The sequence below is a fragment of the Thunnus albacares genome, chromosome 1 (genome assembly GCF_914725855.1).
Source record: "Thunnus albacares chromosome 1, fThuAlb1.1, whole genome shotgun sequence".
In the NCBI taxonomy this organism is placed as follows: Eukaryota; Metazoa; Chordata; class Actinopteri; order Scombriformes; family Scombridae; genus Thunnus; species Thunnus albacares.
In genome coordinates, this window is record NC_058106.1 from 40,305,176 (window position 1) to 40,313,497 (window position 8,322).

At 40.5% G+C, this 8,322-nt stretch overlaps 1 protein-coding gene and 1 non-coding gene across 2 annotated transcripts in view; both read left to right on the top strand.

Moving 5' to 3' along the window:
- Positions 1 to 8,322, top strand: part of LOC122986857 (NLR family CARD domain-containing protein 3-like) — a 934,102-nt gene that overhangs the window by 703,736 nt on the left and 222,044 nt on the right. The gene's annotated exons all lie outside the window — the stretch shown is intronic.
- Positions 1,769 to 1,840, top strand: trnaq-cug. The gene has a single exon. It is a non-coding gene; the product is annotated as a tRNA-Gln (tRNA).

Sequence of the window (8,322 nt, forward strand, 5' to 3'; positions counted from 1 at the left end):
TGACGATGTTTCAATAATAAAAAAGTTCCTTCCTGCAGGAGACAAACAGGTCGATCCACCTGTCTGCCGTTAGGTGACTGTTTGTTGTTACACCTGTCTGCCGTCAGGTAACTGTTTGTTGTGTTACACCTGTCTGCCGTCAGGTAACTGTTTGTTGTTACACCTGTCTGCCGTCAGGTGACTGTTTGTTGTTACACCTGTCTGCCGTCAGGTAACTGTTTGTTGTGTTACACCTGTCTGCCGTCAGGTAACTGTTTGTTGTGTTACACCTGTCTGCCGTCAGGTAACTGTTTGTTGTTACACCTGTCTGCCGTCAGGTGACTGTTTGTTGTGTTACACCTGTCTGCCGTCAGGTAACTGTTTGTTGTGTTACACCTGTCTGCCGTCAGGTGACTGTTTGTTGTTACACCTGTCTGCCGTCAGGTGACTGTTTGTTGTTACACCTGTCTGCCGTCAGGTGACTGTTTGTTGTGTTACACCTGTCTGCCGTCAGGTAACTGTTTGTTGTTACACCTGTCTGCCGTCAGGTGACTGTTTGTTGTTACACCTGTCTGCCGTCAGGTGACTGTTTGTTGTTACACCTGTCTGCCGTCAGGTGACTGTTTGTTGTGTTACACCTGTCTGCCGTCAGGTGACTGTTTGTTGTTACACCTGTCTGCCGTCAGGTGACTGTTTGTTGTTACACCTGTCTGCCGTCAGGTGACTGTTTGTTGTTACACCTGTCTGCCGTCAGGTGACTGTTTGTTGTTACACCTGTCTGCCGTCAGGTGACTGTTTGTTGTTACACCTGTCTGCCGTCAGGTGACTGTTTGTTGTTACACCTGTCTGCCGTCAGGTGACTGTTTGTTGTTTTACACCTGTCTGCCGTCAGGTAACTGTTTGTTGTTTTACACCTGTCTGCCGTCAGGTGACTGTTGTTTTACACCTGTCTGCCGTCAGGTAACTGTTTGTTGTGTTACACTGACACCTGGTGGCGGGAGGCAGGACCGTCAGCTGCAGAGGTTCAAACTGGCTCCACCTCAACCATCTGTAACAGTGAAATGCTGCATCAGTATCAACAATGTACTTTATTTAATAATTTACTATGTGAGTCACAGGGGACGAATTTATTTTACTTTAAATACTTTAACTACATTTATATAATAATACTTGTAACATAGTATTTTTACATTGCAGTCTTTTTACTTTTACTTGAGTAAAGGATCTGATTACTCACAGCTGACATTCAGTGCAAACCATCAACATGTTGTACTGGACATGTTTCTGAAAGTTAACTTACAGTAAAACAATGTTCACTGGACTGGAGGAATCCCAGCAGTCTGTACTGGAGGAACTCTTCAGCTGTCATCCGAAGGCCGAAAGAATTTCCTTCATGTGATAAAAATGATCCTTTCAGAATCTCTGAACTTTAATTAAATGAACGTTAACTTTACGTTGATCGTGTTTCTTTAGTGATACTAACGTTACGTTACGTAACGTTAATACCGTGTGACGTTAACGAAGATGGCGGAGATGGTTCCTAATCAAACAGCTCGTTAGTTTAACTTCTGAACTAAACGTTTTATTTTCTTCTGTAACTGAAGCTTCGGGATGATGTGACGTCAGACCAAACCGGTTTCAAATACAGAATCGGTTCTTACCGGAAGCGGATTTAATCCTCCAAATGGCTCGTGTCGGTTGGGTTTTAAATTATAATCCACTGAAAACATCAATAAATATATCAGTGTATACAGTTAAATTTAATGAATCCCGCCCCCTACAGTCACATGGTTCCATGGTGTAATGGTTAGCACTCTGGACTCTGAATCCAGCGATCCGAGTTCAAATCTCGGTGGAACCTGAGTTTCTTTTCCTCTCAGCTGAACTGAAGAGAAATAAACGACTCACACAGACACGTTAACCTGTAACTAAGTAAAGTAAAGACACGGCAGGAAGCGAAATATAAACCAGAAGATCTATAAAAACATATATATAGAGAGACATGTACACTATATATCAATAATATCAATATACTAAACATCAATAACTATAAAGACATAAACCAGAAGAGACTGATCCGTGGTACACAAACACCTGAAACATCTTTTTAACGGGGTTACTATGGGAACAACTCCCATTCAATGCTTGCAAGTTGTGAACATGGAAATCTTTTTCATCTTTCCCATCCGTCCCATATGACATGAATGCTGCATCAGCCTCACCTGCTCAGGTGACACACAGAACAACATTAATGTAGAATTTCTGTGTTACTGCTGACAAACACAATTTATCTCTGATCAGCCATGAGGACACCGAGTTTAACAGAAGATCATTTACTACAGAACAGTTTTACCTTTCCTACAGAACACCTGAACACCTGATCGATCTGCTCCAACATCACACACTGAAAACACAGCAGGACTGAAGCAACAAAACACAACATCATGAAACACAAACTTAAACTTTTCTATTCTAATATTTGTGTAACTTCACTGATAAATTAACAGATGAACTGAAACATTGGACTGAAATGAACACTGGTAATGTTGGGAACCAGGGCTGAGTGGAAAGGGTTAAAGATTAAATTATATATAAATTATAACAGTATAGACAATAACTGAAGAATATGTCAGCCTTAATGAATCCACTCCCCCCAGTCATATTAATACTCATATTCCTCGAGACACTGGCCGAGGAGGAGGAGTTGCAGCCATTTTCAACTCAAGCCTAATCATCAACCCTAGACCTAAATTTAATTATAACTCATTCGAAAGCCTTGTTCTTAGTCTCTCTCAGCCAACCTGGAAAACTTTACAGCCAGTTCTATTTGTTATAGTGTACCGTCCTCCTGGCCCGTACTCTGAATTCCTATCTGAATTCTCAGAGTTTTTGTCGTATTTAGTCCTTAGTACAGATAAAGTAATTATAGTAGGTGATTTTAATATTCATGTGGATGTTGATAGTGACAGTCTCAGCACTGCATTTCTCTCATTATTAGACTCAATTGGCTTCTCTCAGTGTGTAAATAATCCCACTCACTGTTTTAACCACACCCTAGACCTTGTTCTAACTTATGGGATTGAAATTGAACATTTAATAATTTTTCCACAAAATCCTATTTTATCAGATCATTTTTTAATAACTTTTGAATTCCTATTACTGGATTACACACCATTAGATAAAAATGTCCTCACTAGATGTCTATCTGATAGTGTTGTAGATAAATTTAAGGAAGCAATTCCGTCAATACTGAATTCACTGCCATGTCTCAATACTACAGAGGACTCTTATGTTAACTTTAGTCCCTCCCAAATTGATAATCTTATTGATAGTGCTGCAGGCTCACTAAGACAAACACTCGACTCCATCGCCCCCTTAAAAAAGAAGATAATAAAACGTAAGAGGTTAGCTCCATGGTATAACTCCCAAACCCGCAAATTAAAGCAAACATCGCGAAAATTGGAAAGGATTTGGCGTTCCACCAAAGTAGAAGATTCTCGCTTAGTCTGGCAAGATAGTCTTAAAACATATAGGAAGGCCCTCTGTAATGCCAGAGCTGCCTATTACTCAGCATTAATAGAAGAGAATAAAAACTGTCCTAGGTTCCTTTTCAGCACTTTGGCCAGGCTGACAAAGAGTCATAACTCTACTGATCCATGTATTCCTATAGCTCTCAGTAGTAACGACTTTATGAGCTTCTTTAATGATAAAATTCTAACTATTAGAGACAAAATTAACCATCTCCTGCCCTCAACAGGCACCATTCTCTCCCCAAACACAGGAACCTTGGTAACGGCAGTAAATCCTGACATATATTTGGACTGTTTTTCTCCAGTAGACTTGTCTGAACTAACTTCAATGATTTGTTCAGCTAAACCATCAACCTGTCTCTTAGATCCCATCCCAACTAGGCTGCTTAAGGAAGCCTTACCCTTAGTGAGCACTTCTTTACTAGATATGATCAATCTGTCTTTAGTAACAGGCTATGTACCACAGTCCTTTAAAGTAGCTGTAATTAAACCTCTTCTTAAGAAGCCTACTCTTGATTCAGGTGTTTTAGCCAATTATAGACCTATATCTAACCTTCCATTTCTATCCAAGATCCTTGAGAAAGCAGTCTCTAATCAGTTATGTGACTTTCTACATAACAATAGTTTATTTGAGGATTTTCAGTCAGGATTTAGAGGCATCATAGCACAGAGACAGCACTGGTGAAAGTCACAAATGACCTCCTAACTGCATCAGACAAAGGATTTGTCTCTATACTTGTCCTGTTAGATCTTAGTGCTGCATTTGACACAATTGACCATCAAATCCTTTTGCAGAGACTGGAACATTTAATTGGCATTAAAGGAACTGCATTAAGCTGGTTTAAGTCCTATTTATCAGACCGATTTCAGTTTGTACATGTTAATGATGAATCCTCCATGAAGGCAAAAGTTAGACACGGAGTTCCACAAGGTTCTGTACTTGGACCAATTCTATTCACCTTATATATGCTTCCTTTAGGTAATATTATTAGGAAACACTCCATAAATTTTCATTGTTACGCAGACGATACCCAATTATATTTATCAATGAAGCCAGATGAACCCAATCAGTTAAACAAACTCCAAACATGCCTTAACGACATAAAGACCTGGATGACCTGCAATTTTCTACTACTAAATTCAGATAAAACTGAAGTTATTGTGCTTGGCCCTAAACACCTTAGAAACACATTATCTAATGATAAAGCTGCTCTGGATGGCATTACCCTGGCCTCCAGCACCACCGTAAGGAATCTGGGAGTTATCTTTGATCAGGATATGTCCTTTAACTCCCACATAAATCAAATTTCAAGGACTGCCTTTTTTCACTTACGTAATATCTCAAAAATCAGGCACATCCTGTCCCTAAAAGATGCAGAAAAACTAGTTCACGCATTTGTTACTTCTAGGCTGGATTATTGCAATTCCTTATTATCAGGCTGCCCTAACAAGTCTCTAAAGACTCTCCAGCTGGTCCAGAACGCAGCTGCACGTGTTCTGACTAAAACTAGAAAAAGAGATCACATTTCTCCCATTTTAGCTTCACTACATTGGCTTCCTGTAAAATCTAGAATAGAATTTAAAATCCTTCTTCTAACTGACAAAGCCCTTAATGGTCAGGCACCATCATATCTTGAAGAGCTCATAGTACCGTATTATCCCACTAGAACACTGCGCTCCCAGTATGCAGGCTTACTGGTGGTCCTTACAGTCTTTAAAAGTAGAATGGGAGGCAGAGCCTTCAGCTATCAGGCTCCTCTTCTATGGAACCATCTACCGGATTCAGTCCGGGGTGCAGACACCCTCTCTATGTTTAAGAGTAGGCTTAAAACTTTCCTTTTTGATAAAGCTTATAGTTAGGGCCGACCAGGCTCGCCTTGGATCAGCCCTTAGTTATGCTGCTATAGGCCTAGACTACTGGGGGACTTCCCATGATGCACTGAGCTCCTCTCTCCTCCTCCTCCTCTCCATCTGTATGCATTCATGTAACATCAATGCATGTCACTAACTTTGCTTCTTCCCCGGAGTTCTTTGTGCTTTCTCATCTCACAGAAAAACCTGACTCCCGGGCCGAACCTTCGCGGTCCTTCACAGTCCTGATGGCATCCTTCCCTGTCTATTGATGCTTGTGTTTGTTGTTGTTTGTTGTTGTCATTGTTTTTCTTCTGTCCCCCCTCCCCCTTTCCCTCTCTCTTTCTCTCTCTCAACCCAACCGGTCAAAGCAGATGGCCGCCCACCAAGAGCCGGGGTCTGCTTGAGGTTTCTACCCGTTAAAGGGGAGTTTTTCCTTACCGCTGTCGCCAAGTGCTGCTCATGGGGGAACTGTTGGGTCTCTGTAAATTAAAGAGTACGGTCTTGACCTGCTCTATGTGAAAAGTGCCTTGAGATGACTTCTGTTGTGATATGGCGCTATATAAATAAAGATTGATTGATTGATTGATTGAACTGGTTTATAACACACTGTAATGTATCAATTATCAGTCTATAAACAGTTAATAAATGGTTAATAACTCTCTATAATGCAGCTGTCAGTAGATATTAGTGTGTATTAATGCATTAATCAATAACTAAAGTGTTTGCTGCTGTACAAACAGATAATCAATGACAATATAGCAAAATACAGCTGTAATAATATAAAATGTGTCTTCATCGGAGAAGTTATAATAAATACTGACCAAGACCACAGCACCATGTGTGCGCTTGTGTCTGTGAATAAATGTAGTCAAAACTCATAAACCACAACAAAGAAGGAAAGTTTCAAATGGAATTCTGGTGGATAAACATTTACAAAGCGAGATAAATAATTTACTAAACAAACGTCAAAGCGACGTGATAAATAGCTGCCATGGTGGCAAAATCAATGAACACGGAGGATGAAGGAAAAGAAACAAACGTGTTGCTGAAGGAGATGAAGCCACTGTAAACAAAGAAGGACAACACTGTAAACAAAGATGGACAACATGTACGGATCCCTGAACGCTGAGCTCAGGAGGTCAGTTAAAGAAATTCAGGAAAGTACCAACCTGGAAGAAAAAATACAGATAACTACAGACAACCTAAGTCGTCTGTTGTCTTATTAGTAAATTAGAAAGATGTGAGAAACACAAATTAATATTGATAATTGGTGATATAATGTGTAGGGAAATGAGCAGAACTGAAATATAATGTGAGGAACCACTGAGCAGTTTATTTTTGTAAGAGTATACGGATCCACAAAAGGCAGTTCAGACGAGGAGCAACATCACAGCAGGATCGATTACAAAGAAACATCCCACAACAGTTTTATATAAATAAATACTAAGAAATCAAAGAGAACCCTGATGGAAATGATACTGTGAACAGTGGCAGGTAGCGCTCAGTAAACAGGAGAAAGATTCTGCAGATTGATGTGTTCTTAAATGATATTTGTGCTATAAAGTGATGGCTGTGAATACACCAGGAAATAACCCACATACATCTCTGAACCTCGACATCACTGTGGAAGAAGTTTAAAGAGCTGCAGACAAAGTAAATAAGGTAAATTACAGGTCTTATTTTATCTTTTCAGATGTGTTTTGAACTTGATATAATCCCATCAATAGAGGCATCAGTTTACAAACTACTGAACAACTGGCTTACACAGTATCTTGTCAATGAGCAGAATGGATTCAGAAAGAAACAAGTCTGTATTGATCATATACGTTCAGTATCAACTATTATTAGAACTAGAATCACCAAAGGCAAACACACAATCATTCACACTTACAGGTAATTTACAGTCACTAATTAGCTTCCTAACCTGTGAGAGGAAGCTGGAGTACCAGAGAGAACCCACACAGGCCCGCGGGTTCGAACCCAGAACCCTCCTGCTGTTTGCTCACCACTGACCTACAGCGTAGAATCACTGCGGTTCATCTCTGGTGTTATGAGTGGAGATTAGCAATAAATCAGAGCAAAACACAAATAAAACATTTCAGAAAGGAAAGTATGCAAAGAAGTACACAAAGAATTAGTTTAGGCTCAGTTGGTTTGGAATATGTTAGTGCAGATAAATACTTGGGTTTCTTTCTGGATGAATTTATGACCTGTGAGGTTGGACTCGGGTCCCTCGCTGACTCTGCTGCGAGAGCTTTGGGATCAGTTATTAACAAACTGAAAGTGTGTAATGATCGTCTACATAAACCAAACTCTATGATGTTTCCTCCATCGTGAACTACGCTGCAGGACACAGAACAGAGCTATAAGATGGAGACATGAGCTGGACATGCAGTTATATACACGACACAATAATAACATTTCATTCATTCATTCATTCATTCATTCATTCATTCTGTCTTAATGCAGGACTTTTACTTGTAAAAGTAAACGTGTATTTTATACTGTGGTATTTCTAAAGATCTCAATACTTCTTCCACTGTTTACCACAACTTTTATCTGCTTATATAGTGAGTTATAAACAATTTATTAACTGTTAACTGTGTCCTAACCCCTAACCCTGACCATAACCTTAACCCCTGACCCCTAACCCTGACCCTAACCCTGACCCTAACCCCTGACCCCTAACCCTGACCCTAACCCTGACCCCTAACCCCTGACCCCTAACCCTGACCCTAACCCTAACCCTGACCCTAACCCCTGACCCCTAACCCTGACCCTAACCCTGACCCTAACCCCTAACCCCTGACCCCTAACCCTGACCCTAACCCTGACCCTAACCCCTAACCCCTGACCCCTAACCCTGACCCTAACCCTAACCCTAACCCTAACCCTGACCCTAACCCTGACCCTAACCCTGACCCCTGACCCCTAACCCTAAACTGATTATTAATGATAA